The following is an 11954-nucleotide window of genomic DNA, read 5'->3' on the forward strand; positions in this document are numbered from 1 at the left end:
TCTTTTACCATGGGAGGAATAGAATTGTTTAGAAACTCAGGACATTAAAGCAAGTAAATGAGTAAGGGTTTCCCCAGCAATTTTTGCCTCCTCCAAGGAGACTGAGAGCAGACACAGAGACATCATGTTCCTGCTGGGTTTGTGTGAATTGAGTATATGTCAGACCTCTGCCTGCCCTACACTCCTTTTTATTTGGGGGTGTATGTAAATAACAAGGTAGTGATGAAAAATAAATATGCTCCCATTTTTTTCTATTACTGGTACACATCTCATCCAGACTCTTACTTTCCTCTTCCAGAAATACCTTCTCTGGCTACAGTTGACAGGAGTCAGCTGAAATCCCATTGTACTTCAGCCAGCAGCCAGGAACACTTCCCTTGGAACTCCCAGCCCCTGCATCACTGTAATCCAGGAGAATCTCAGCTTTCTTTTACAGAAGTACTCTTTGTCATGGTCACAAAGAAAAGCTGTAAGGTCATAAACCTGTGGGCAGACAGACCATTAAATTGTGTTTCTAAAAATCATGGAAAAGATTGCAATTCTTATTTCAGTGTTTACAGCACATCCTTGAGATTTGGGATTGGCAGTGCTGTGAATGTTATACACAAGCCCTGCAGCAAGCAGTTGTTAGCATGGGGTTGGATTGTCTGCAGCTTCCACAGAAAAATTATCAGGAGGAGGCAGCAGAGAAGTCAAAAAGAGCCTCTTACAAAGGATTTAGCTCACTTGAGGGGGAGAGTGTTTGGACTCTGCAAACTGTCAGGAACAGAAGGTACCCAGTGCTATGAACATGCAGACAGACTTCCAGGCAAATGGTTCTGGTTGCCTCCCTGGGGGCTGCACTGCCTTCAGCCAAAACCTGCTGCTTAGAATGGACATTGGTGACTTCTGACCTTGGAATGGACATTGGTGACTGCAATTCAGACCTGGCTGCTGCTGTGAACAGCCTGAGCACCAGCCTCCCACTGCTTGTCCAGAACCCACACTGAGTTACCCTGCTCCAGATTCAGGTAAGATACCTCACCAAACAGTGATCCAGCTCTGCTACCTTCCCTGCCAAGTTTGGATTGCTCATCAAACCTGGCTTCCATTCCACAATGTGTGAGTGGTCTATAGAACAAACTGATGAGGACATCAGACATTGACATATTCAGAGGAAGAAAAATAGATGAAACAAACTGCTATTTCAGGATGGCTTGGGGCCTTTTTGTTCAACAAGCTTAAAAAAGAATGCTTATGTTGCACAGGAAATCTGGTTAGTATCCATGAGAGAACTTCTCAATTGTTAATCTCATTTCTGCCAGGGACCAAAACTTGACTATCATGATTATTGTCAGCCTGTTGATCTAATATTCATAATCATATCCGTAATTACACAGTCAATCACTTTTTAACGGGCAGTAGGATCTCTAAAAAATGTATCTGGTTGGGGTAGTAAATCCACCTGGTCTAGACACTCCTGCTTCTAGTTTGTCTTGCTTACAATGTTGAACAATTTGCAAATTTTTACTGAGGTCCACGCAAGCCATGATTGACACTGCTGCCCTTCACTGTACAAATGCATCATTTCTGCACCATTTATTTTGATTCCATTTATCTTGTTGTGATATGGTCAAGGTGAGTTAATTTCATGAGGTGGAAGACAGATCAACTGCTCCAAATATCTTGGGAAGACACAGACTGCAGTTAGTTAATAAAAAGAGAGACAGTCTTCTTACAAGGCAATGAGTCAGATTCTGGTTTAATTTCCTTATATCTTTAAGACAGCATATTAATAGTGTGGGATCTAGCATAAGTGAAAACTACCATGACTACACAGACTACAGATTTTTCTGGCTCAAGAACAAGTATTAAATATTAGGAGTTTTACCTAGGTAACATAATTACTTACAATAACAGGATTGCTTCTCGTCTGCCTGGATATGGTTCACTAGGACAGGGCAGTTTGTAGTTACTATGGAGATAAAGGCCATAAATATAGATTCTCAAGTGGCCAAATGTCAAGTTGGGCTTCAGAAATCAGCCAGAACTCTCTGGGATCACATGATTGTGAATTCTTTCTTGTTACCTCTTGGAAATCATGACCTTGACTTGGCTGCGTGGGAAATGCATAGAAAGTGTCAGGACCTCCAAAATAAGATTCACAGTGTTGGACTGTGTTTAAGACATGCTGTGTACTGTCTGCTATAGAAGAAGTGTGGCATCTTTAAATAGATCAGGACTGAAAAAATGGAGTTTTCACTCTCCTTGATTACAGCTGATTCATGAGACTTCCCAGCTTTCTGGGAACACACCATTGCTGTCACCATTTCAGAGGAGTGCCCCACTTCTCTTGTGAAATCACTCTGTAGATAACATGGTTTGTATTTGCCCAAGCCCTGGCATGGGTATTTCACCTTTGTTGAGATACTTTCAAGGCCTCGGTTGTTGCTCCAGAGGAATAGTGCTTATGTTAAGAAAAAAAAGGCAAATACTATGTCATTGTCAAGAAGATGCAATAAAGAGAAAAATTAATGTTATTTTTTATTCATATTAGAGAGTAGAGAAGAAAACTATTTAATCTCCATACAAAGTCCCACGTTCAGCAGAGTGGAGGTGGACTAACAGTGGAGAGGGCTCCTGGCTACCTTCCAGGGAAACAGTGATAGTTCCCGTTTAATTGCAATAACATCAACCTGGAAGTGCTTCTAATTTACAAAGTAGTAACTGTGCTCCAGTCTGAACAGCCAAAAGCCTGGATTAGGAAAATACCTTGAAATCCTAGCTAATTCTCTGAAAGTTCAAAGCTTAAACAGAAGACAGAAGAACGAAGTATAAAAAGGTTGACAGTGCTGCTAAGGAAACAATAGCAAATTTGGTAGGTTCTCCTCGACTGTTTTCTCTAACCTTTTCTGTAATCCTGCCCCACAGAAGCCATCAAGACACTTCCCTATAGCGTTCCCAGCTGTTGCAGGCAGAACTGAATTTACTTTATTGCAACAGTGTTGTATTCAGTCTCAACTAAATGTGCTCAAGAGATCCATTTTCAAATGTTATTCATACTGTATGACCAATTCTTCATTTACAAAAGGAGCATCCTAAGATAAAAAGACTGCAAAGTGAGTAATTCCTTTTGACAGAAAAGTCCCAGGAAAGTAGGCTTCAGCAGAAGGAAATGAGGTGCCACATACTGCTGGGGAGCAGATTGTCTCTACCCAGAGCCACTCACAGCCAGAGGTGTGTGTACCCAAACATTTGGCTCATTGTCAGTTTAAATGTCTTTATTCCAATACTCTGTTTAGAGGAATACACCACAGACTCTCATCTGGGCAGCTTGTGCAGTAACATTATGTTCTGCTACTTTGTGTCATCCTGGTATCCCTATTTACATACAACCTGTCTCTTCTTAGAAGTTATATTATTCTATTATTCTGTTCTTCTCAGCCCTCGCCATGTATATACCCTGACACACCTTTGGATACTGCTTAGATCTTTTTTCTTTTCTATTTATTATTGATTTTGCAAGGTTAAATATTTCATCCTTGGTGATTTGTTTATCACATCCTATTTTGTCATTGTTTAGTCTCTCACTTTATTATGTATCTACAATTGAGCTAAACTGGCTATAAGTGTCTCGCTTGTTTTCCTTTGCAGCCGCGACCATTCAGTGTAGGGAGACAGTTTACTTAGATCATAATTGCAGAGAAGTGCAGTATCAATAAGAGCAACAGGAAACAATACATGAGTGACTAAGGGGAAAAACATAGCAACCTAAAACAAAACGTACATCTTTTCATGAAGACAAAAAGCATGCATGCACACAAAGATCTCTGCTGGCAAGCTCTATTTGAGAATCACCAAAATGAGAATGAGGATCTAAAAATGTTAAACTCTGTAATGAATTTTACTTTTAAACATAAAATATTACTTATGTATTCATGGATGAATACTGTTATGTTGCCATGGAACTCTTTCTTACAATGCATGATTTGTTCTTAATATGGATTTTCTACCAGACATACTACTAATGTAGTTTGAAAGGTCCAGGCATTTGGCTTCCACTATTTCCCTTGCACTACATAGCCTATGCACTGCTGCCTTTCCTCCCTGATTTGTCCTGCCATAAGCTCCTTCTCAAATTTCAACCCTGCACTCAGAGTTGCACACTTACCTTTTGTACATGCATTGCACTCCTACCATACCAAGGTGAACTGAGTTATTAATCTTTCTTCAATTCAAACATTTCACTTCTTTGGTCAGAAGTGTCTTTATTAAGCTAGATATATGTTAAACAATGTTGCTGGTTTTCAATTTGATTTGGTGAAAGTATAAAACTAATCTTACAGGCAGCCTCTGATACTGCCAGATCTGATGGTTTTTTGGGGATTTTGTACCTATAGCATAAACATAAAGAATATGCTTGGTCAGTTAAGGTTTGTATGACAGTCTGGGTTTGGGAGAGGAGGGAAACGTGTTGCTTATTTCACTTGTATCCCTAAACTGAGTTTGGAGACAGACCTCCAGGCAATCAGTTAGAAACAACTTAAATCTGACACTCAGCACCAGACAGTTTCTGAAATTGCAAATGTTTTTCTACACTGCATCCTGCAGATATATGGTATATCTCTGAATCTGATTACAGAGAAGCACAAGTGGATGGAACACATATACTCACAAAGAGAGATACTGATAATAAAAGTACAGTCAAGGAAGGACAATAATTTCTCTAAATTAAATTACACTCTTAGATCCAATGATAGATACAGTTCTGTATAATAATTACCAATGGTGCACTGTGTTTCACATACCGTTTTAGCTGAAATTTCTTTTAGTTTTGTGAAGGACCATTGTTTCTCTGAATGACCATCTGTCTTTTTCATTGCTGGGCTGGGGAGATTTGATTTAACATGAGCTAAAGAGCTCTTCTTTTAAGAGCTGACAGCAGAATATGTGGACATTGTTGTAACTACTGTCCCTGCTTCATATTTAATTAACTGGAACACTCCCAAGAGGTTCCTGAATCCATGACTCTGCCATGATACAATCACATTTCATGTATAAATATTTTGGGGCTGGATCATTATTTGGATGTGAGACCTGCCAAACAATACACTGCTGTTACAGAAAGTTGTCTTTATGTGTTAAGAGCAATGAAAGCAGGATAATGGAACAGAGAATTTTATACCTTGCTGTTGGTTCACATCTAGTCTGTGTCAGAGGGGTCATTCAGACCCAGCTTGGGGGCACTATCATAGGTTACATCAATTTTTTTTATCAGACTGAGAAAATTACTCTGAAGAAAAGAATGTCTCTTCTATCTCTAACTTGTATAATTTTATATATCCTTGGTTGAAGCCTTTCTCTTGTCTTAGAGTCATCATACTAATGTGGCATAATACTTTTGACATGAAGAACTGTGCACATCAGCCTGTCACCAAAACTCTTCATGGTGCCATTCAAGAAATCACTAATACAGTAGGTGATTTTACATGTTTCAAATGTAGTTAAGAGTAAATAGCATAGCTTCTAAAACAGAAGACTAGGAAAGAAGTGGTGACACCCAAAATGTCATAGCCAAACCCCAGTGAAGTTTAATGTTATTGAAAAACAGTATAATTCTAAAAAAAAATCAAACTCATATGGTCTCTGAACACTTCACACTATAACCACACAATCATAAAATGGTTTGGGTTGGAAGTGATCTTAAAGATCATCTAATTCCAACCCCCCTGCTGTGGGCAGGGATGCCACTCACTAGATCAGATTGCTCAGGGCCTTACTAATCTGGCCTTGAAGAGAATATTAAGTATATTATCCTCATAGATATAACATTTGAATAATACAGTATGAAGGGAACTGCTGTTAATGAAAAAGAAGGAAACTGAAATAGAGAGCTGTATTTACATCAGGGAGTAGAGGCAATTTCACCAACCGTAAACCTATATCTGAAAACCTTTGCCAAGGCTGATTTTATGTGGGACTGGAAGGAAAGCAAACTACATCAGGGAGGGACAAAGTTTTTTCAACAGACATCTTTGTAGAACATAAATACAGCTTCAGAATCACAGCACCTGAATGGCTCCTATGATTTTCCAGACAAGACTGGCATTTCCAAATACTCCTGAATTCATCACCCTGGCAATTATTAGAAAGGCCCATATGAAGAAATACCCAAAGCAAACAGGAATTCATGCATTTCTCATTTCTCACTCTTCACGCCAGTGCCACATTCATTGCACTGAATTCAGGACCTTTTTCAGCTGTTTTGCGTAGACAAGATTTCTGCACAGCCTTTACAATAAGTGCTGACACTTCCACGACTGGACTTTAGTTCTTATTTTCAGTTATCTTTCAATTAGAATATATTTTCTACGAATGAGCAAAGGAGAACTAAAAAAAACAGTGCTCAGCAGCCAAAGAAATCGTCTGTAGAAACTGCTGCTTGCAAGTGAGGATGACCGACTTGACTAACTCATCAGATTCAATTTGCATTATTAACAATAAACATAATTACATAAATATATCAACCATACCTCCAGATAGCACTGCAATTACAGGCTGATTGAACAGACTATGCATCATGAAACCAAAGGCACAATTACTCAACAGAGGATGTGAACATGGTGAGATGCTTGTGCAGTATTAGATTACAATGCTGTAGGAAATGACAGAGAGGAGCCATTACATTATAGCCAACAGATTAATGCAGAACCAGTACTTCAGGGAGGAGCAATTAAACCCAATCTATCTTCATCTCAATTCCAGTGGCAAGGTGGTGAAGCTAGTGACTCCTAGGTTACCAGGGACATTAAGATATATCCACTTGTTTTTCTGATGTCTCAGACAATTATTTCCCATTCTCCTACACTGATGATAGCTCTCTCCCCTCTTTCCACTTTCTACTCCCTTTAATACTCGGGTGTATTCAGGCCACTTATGCTTTTCATTGTTAGGTTCAGCCTTTCTTTCCATCTGCTTCAGTGGGCTTTGGGACTGTCTCTAAATGCTTTCTGACTTCAAGACTCTCCTCCAAACTACTGTCTTTAATGAATGCTTTGCTGGTGTATTTGTGCTGATGTGCTTTGCCCTCTGGCCTCCCTTTGCACCACACTGTGAGGAGAAGCCCCGTGGAGAAGGCATAATGCCTTTCTTGGGCTTTGCAAAGCATAAGCCCTTGCAGCATTAGATGAGTAATTAGAACAACTCTGACCTTTCATGACAGAAAACATACAAATCATTAGTAGTTAATAAAAAACAATGGAACACATAGATTTGGCAAACATTTATTACTGTCTAAGAATTTCAGACTAACAGCCTAAGTAGTAGTCAGTATGATATTTAGAAAGCATTTTTATGTGTCTTTAGAAATACTACTTTCTGTAAAATGAAACAAAAAGCCTATTTCATGCTTTTCTCTTTCCATAAAAATTATTTTGATATCTCTTCATCATTTGACTGAGTCCTGCCAAGTGGCTCTGGAACAAACTAATTTGCGTGAATGTTGATGTAATTAATGATTATGTATTCAGCTTGTTAAAAACATTCTAGACTACTAGTATATCAATGAGTTGACTCTAAGAAGACTGGGTGATGGCATCTTTTCAGCATCAGCAACCATTAATCAGCCAGATGAAGAACTGCCTGCCTACAAGACTATGAGGTTTAACTTAGGGGAGTTGTATGTTGCTTTGAGATTTCCAAATGACATCATATAAAGACATAGTATATCATAAAACATAACTTTTAATAAAATTACTTGTCCTGTAGTATTTTGAAAACGTGTGTGAAACAGTCTTCAAGGTGCCACAGCACTCAGAGATTCCCAAGAATTTTACTACCAAAATTTTTGAAAGCATCCATGCACTTCAGATGTTTTGAATTCTGCTTGTCCAGTTCCAAATAATTCCTGCTCCAAGAATTCTGCTTTTCAGTGGTATTCAGACCACAACACCAGTACATATCAGTGGGAGCTGGAAAACGAACTGATTCAAACATACAATACAGACTTCAGGAAAAACAATGGAGGTGCAGGTGACATTCCTATTTTTAAAATCATCATATTTGAGTCTTGGTGATGGGAGAAGGAGGAAGCAATCATGTTGCCTTACAGCAGGCACTTATTAGAGCAACTTAGTTTAAAAAATCATGTCCCTAGTTCCATGGATGGCCAATGTAAAGTAAAAGACTCTTCCAGAAGATGGTGAGCCTTGTTCTGAGTTGGCAGAGAAACTTCACTTGGCTGATTCTTTGAGGATCCTACAAGGGTAAAGTATCCTGCTAATAACTACCCTTCACATAGTTACATGCCAGTTAGTAGGTGGTAGGAATACCTTCCATTGTTAAAATTTTTGAACAACTTGTAAGCAGAAGAGAAGCTTAATGGTTAATTGGGTACCTTGACATATGCACACTTAAAAAAAAAGCCAAATGGTCCTTAATAACCTGCATTTTTATTTGTTTATTGAAGGGGATGTAAGTTCTTAGCTCATTTATGAGAAGAGTCCAAATTGCAACTTTTGAAAATGTGACCCACTATATGTAGCAGCAAGAGCAAGATTAATCTTTTTCCAATCTGTAGGTTTATTTAATTTTATGCAAACATCAAAAGCTCTAGGCAGCTAGACATATATTAAGAAAGACAAATTAACATCAAAAACACAAGCAATCCTAGTAATTTCCTGTATGTGCAAAGGGAAAATAAACCTCTTTGCTATGTAATCCCAAGCCCAATATTCCCCCAGCCCTCAGCTTCCCTCCTCCTCCTCAAAGGCCTGGGAACAGAGCTGGGGGGTTTACAATATGCCAAAAAGATCAGCAGTAATCTTACTGCAGAATGAAGAAGAGGGAGTAGAAAGCACTAAGAAAAAACAAAGCAAAAAAACCCCACCCTCCCTGAACAACTCTATAAAGAAAAGCTTTTTGATGCCCCCAAGGCTATGTTCATCCTTAACAAGGACTGTGTGTTCCTTCCTGTTACCCCTGCTCGCACTTTTGGGGTTTTTTTTCTAGTAAGCGTAACACAAGAAATCAGAGGCACTTGGATCATTAAACATATTTATTGTTTAAAGTTCCTAATTTGACATTATCTGCACTCTGCGACCAAGCCAAAAATGTGGATGTGCAAAGTGAAGGCAAGCCAGGTTACAGAACTGCATTTCTATAGCTCTTGCAGCTCACCAGCACTACTAACCCCAAGAACTGAAAGCCATTTACCAGATCACCTCAAATCAGAAATTGGTTCAAAACCCACAGCATTTGCCTCCTGTAGTTCTGCCACAGCTGTTTCATAGCATGCATTTAAGCAAATGAGCTGGGGGACAATCTTGACAACACCCTTTTACTATTGCTGCCACATATAATTTGCTAATATTTATAAAGGCTACAAAACCAGACATGCTGTCACAGATTTGTCTTGTGAGCTCATAAGTGCAAAGTTCAGCTTTTACATTCACCTTACACCATTGAGGTCAGCTTGGGCCATAATCATCCCACTTAAACAAAAGCCTCTAAAATCAGGCTTTCATAAGAAAAAAGTGACAAGAAATCTCAATCGTGAAGAGAACTATCAATTACCGGTATAATTGAAAATAAATATGGGTATGTCTGAATCTAAAGGGAGGTTGAAGGGAAGAAAAATTGTATATATTTGAGAGAAAGGATGTTCTAGGACCTGTACCCTGTAAGAAATACAGATGCAATTCTGTAAGACAGTAAATTCCAAAAAGTGAATGTTATTAAAGAACACGTATTTTTATTTAATTTCATTCCAATGTCCTTAAAAGTTACAGAACAGCTGATGCTGCAACAAAAACCCAGCTAATTCATAAAAGAATAAAACCAATAGAAAAGTCAGATTAAATCCACAGTGCACAACAGTAACCATTGTGAACAAATGGAACCAAACCAAAGTAAATGATCAAAACCTCATACCTTTCTACACAACCCTGCCAGTTACATTAATAACTAATAAAGTTCCCTACTCAGACGGGAATGTCAAAAGCAGACACTGGAAGTTTCTACTGCATTTCCCCAGGAATATCACAGACCAGTAGAACTCATTGTATGCATAAGTTATGTTTTTCTGGAGGGAGGGATTTCCTGGAAACTTTTCGAGTGTTCTTACAGTGCTACCCATAAGAAAAACAATTCTTACAACACACACAAAAATAATATGTTTTTATATTGACTAGCTGATGCAAGAGATGGAAGGAAGCATCAGGTCTAGGGAAAAAAAACCTGTTACTTTAAATATAAGGCATGAAGAACATTTGACACTCTTCTTCCTCTGCTTCAGCTCTGTGAACTCTATGAACAGAGATCAGTTGAGAGCAAGAAGTCCTATCAGAAAGGTCACAGTGTCTCTTCTTTCTTGGCAGTTAAAACTCAAGAAGCTTAGATTTCTTTCCTAGACATACAAACCACCACCCCACCACACTCTTTCTTTGATTTGTATTTCCATTCTTTCATTGCAGAGAAGCTTTTCTGGTTAGTCTCTCTGCAAGTAACTTTAAAACAAGGTTGGATGCCTTCATTTATTTTGAAAACACAGATGGAAAAATGCTATGGAAAAACAAACTTTTGGAAGAAGAGCTACTGGCATTTTATACACAGGATGAATGCCTGTTTATATTGTTGGAACAGTCACAAGGCAGCTCAGCTACAGGTGGAGAACCACCAGCACCAGCAGCACTTCGAAATCATTTGCTGTCAGCAATACTCAGTATATCATGGTCTCAGCAGAGATCCTTCCATGCATGTTGCAAAACATTAGCTCTAGTTTGGCTCCTTTACATACTCCAGGCTACACTGCTGTCCTCTACAGTGTCCACACACCTTCCGCCACGGCACCAAGCCACACACTGAAAGGAGAGTTTGCAGTATGTGCAAGGTGAAATTGTGACTAATTCTTCATGACAGCGTATTTTAAAAAACCTCCCAAGACACCTGACAGGAGCAGGACTTCTTCCCAGGCAGGCACACAAAGTAGGCCAGAGCTGCACTCTTTAACACTTCTACTTGTGGCACAATGCACCCTGAGTGTTTTGGGCTTTCCAGGAAGACCCCTCTCAGTGGTTAAGTAGAAGTGCTGAAGGGAGGTGACTTGAACTACCAGGATTAAATAGGCATATTTTCCCAGGATATTCAGAGGTTTTAGTATCTTTTTTTGTGGATATTAACATTGTGGCGGCTGCTACCATGTGCTTCCCGTTTTGTTGTGAACTAAGCTGTAAGATTTATAAGAAATATCCCATGGGGAAAGAACTCTGTTTTCTTGTAAGTTTCAAGGCTGGAGAAGGCGGTTTCACGCTTTTGAAGCAAAATCTGCCTTAGCGAACTGTTTAAAATGTCTTCTCAGCTCAGCCATCACAATGTGTTTCCTCTGTTAAGAAATGTGAAAAGTGTTATTAATCTGAAATTGTATTCAAAACCGGCTGCAAGGAGAGCAGTAGCTGAAATGTGACCGCAGAGTGTCTGTCCAAAGGACAGAAACCCCTGTGCTCTCCAGTGAATGATTCCAGGGGGAGTCATTCAGATGCGGTTTGCCTGTTGGCAGGAGTAACCCACAATCCTGAGTTGGAAGGGACCCATCAATATCGAGTCCAGCTCCCGGCCCTGCACAGGACAGCCCCGAGAGTCACACCATGTGCCCCAGAGCATTGTCCAAACGCTTCTTGAACTCTGTCAGCCTTGGTGCTGAGACCACTTCCCTGGGGAGCCTGTTCCAGCACCCAAACAGCCTCTCGGTGAAGAACCTTTTCTTCATATCCAGCCTAAACCTCCCCTGACACAACTTCAGGCCATTCCCTCGGGTCCTGTCACTCGTCACCACAGAGAAGAGATCGGTGCCTGCCCCTCCGCTTCCCCTCGTGAGGCAGGAATCAGTTGAGTACCGGTGCTGTCCCCGGTAAGGCTCCCCGGGACACACCATCCACAGCCGGGGGCTCGGGTGGATCACGACGTTCCACGGCCCACAT

At 39.8% G+C, this 11954-nt stretch overlaps 1 long non-coding RNA gene across 1 annotated transcript; it reads right to left on the reverse strand.

The window, feature by feature from the left end:
- Positions 1-8541: 8541 nt before the first annotated feature.
- Positions 8542-11952, reverse strand: LOC135416164 (uncharacterized). The gene is made up of 2 exons (XR_010431469.1): positions 11871-11952; positions 8542-11359 (listed from the first exon to the last, which is right to left on the reverse strand). It is a non-coding gene; the product is annotated as an uncharacterized LOC135416164 (long non-coding RNA).
- Positions 11953-11954: the final 2 nt, after the last annotated feature.

This window comes from Pseudopipra pipra, chromosome 6 (genome assembly GCF_036250125.1).
Source record: "Pseudopipra pipra isolate bDixPip1 chromosome 6, bDixPip1.hap1, whole genome shotgun sequence".
Taxonomy (NCBI): Eukaryota; Metazoa; Chordata; class Aves; order Passeriformes; family Pipridae; genus Pseudopipra; species Pseudopipra pipra.